The 1,677-nt window shown below is 43.4% G+C and overlaps 1 pseudogene; it reads left to right on the top strand.

The window, feature by feature from the left end:
- Positions 1–202: 202 nt before the first annotated feature.
- LOC126215515 (5S ribosomal RNA) lies at positions 203–319 on the top strand (annotated as a pseudogene).
- The last annotated feature ends 1,358 nt before the right edge of the window (positions 320–1,677 follow it).

The following is a 1,677-nucleotide window of genomic DNA, read 5'->3' as shown; positions in this document are numbered from 1 at the left end:
TCGGGCATGGATGTGTGTGATGTCCTTAGCTTAGTTAGGTTTAACTAGTTCTAAGTTCTAGGGGACTGATGACCTAAGATGTTAAGTCCCATTTGCTCAGAGCCATTTTTGTTATTGAATGCATAAGAAATAATACGGTGTATCCATTTAAAATAAAAAAGGTTGTGCTGAAAACAGTATTTGCTTAAGTGTTAGAATGTCTGGCAACGGCCTTGCCGCAGTGGATACACCGGTTCCCGGAGATCACCGAAGTTAAGCGCTGTCGGGCGTGGCAAGCACTTGGATGGGTTATCATCCGGGCCACCATGCGCTGTTGCCATTTTTCGGGGTGCACTCAGCATCGTGATGCCAATTGAGGAACTACTCGACCTCATAGTAGCGGCTTCGGTCAAAGAAAACCATCATAACGACTGGGAGAGCGGTGTGCTGACCACACGCCCCTCCTATCTGCACCCTCATTGAGGATGACACGGCGGTCGGATGGCCCCGATGGGCCACTTGTCGCATGAAGACGGAGTGCGTTTTAGAATGTCTCATTGTATTTACTTTTATGAGCCACTCACATTCATACTTGAGAAGGTCGCTTTTGAGTATCTATTCTTCCAGAGATTCCTGCACTGAAACGGAGCACCCTGTATACTGCTCAAAAGAGTTACAGAACATAACTTAGGGCGTCTGCCATACTCCATTGAGCAATAATTGAGGACTGGGTATGTAACCAAACATACCTTTATTCTTCACAAATTTTATTAAAGTACAAATCCAAAATGAACAACGTTTATACCAATGAAAAGAGGGAGTTTCAAAGTTTTTCATAATTGCTAGGCAGGTATGCTAACCATTACACTACCACAGCACAATGGTCAACATTGCTCCACGAACTACCTAAGCTGACTGCCCTCTCTAACACAAACTGCAATTCATTTTGCCTTATATATTGTCACTACTGCCAGGACTCTCCGATATTGGCAAGCACTCCAGTATTTGGACGTAGTGGGTCGTCCTTGTACCATTGGTGATCTTGTTGTTGTTGTGGTCTTCAGTCCTGGTTTGATGCAGCTCTCCATGCTACTCTATCCTGTGCAAGCTTCTTCATCTCCCAGTACCTGCTGCAACCTACATCCTTCTGAATCTGCTTAGTGTATTCATCTCTTGTTCTCCCTCTACGATTTTTACTCGCCACGCTGCCCTCCAATACAAAATTGGTGATTCCTTGATAACTCAGAATATGTCCTAACAACCGATCCCTTCTTCTAGTCAAGTTGTGCGTCGAATTTCTCTTCTCCCCAATTTTAGTCAATACCTCCTCATTAGTTATGTGATCTACCCATCTTATCTTCAGCATTCTTCTGTAGCACCACATTTCGAAAGCTTCTATTCTCTTCTTGTCCAAACTATTTATCGTCCATGTTTCACTTCCATACATGGCTACACTCCATACAAATACCGGATTTGTACTTCGTGATCTTATAGATAATTGTTTCCCTGAGACATTTAATTATAAGATCTATAAGATCACCAATGGTACAAGGACGACCCACTACGTCCAAATACTGGAGTGCTTGCCAATATCGGAGAGGCCTGGCAGTAGTGACAATATATAAGGGAAAATGAATTGAAGTTTGTGTTAGAGAGGGCAGTCAGCTTAGGTAGTTCGTGGAACAATGTTGACCATTG

This window comes from Schistocerca nitens, chromosome 12 (assembly GCF_023898315.1).
Source record: "Schistocerca nitens isolate TAMUIC-IGC-003100 chromosome 12, iqSchNite1.1, whole genome shotgun sequence".
NCBI lineage: Eukaryota > Metazoa > Arthropoda > Insecta > Orthoptera > Acrididae > Schistocerca > Schistocerca nitens.
Note: the sequence above shows the minus strand (reverse complement) of the source record. Positions and strands in the feature narration are given on the sequence as shown.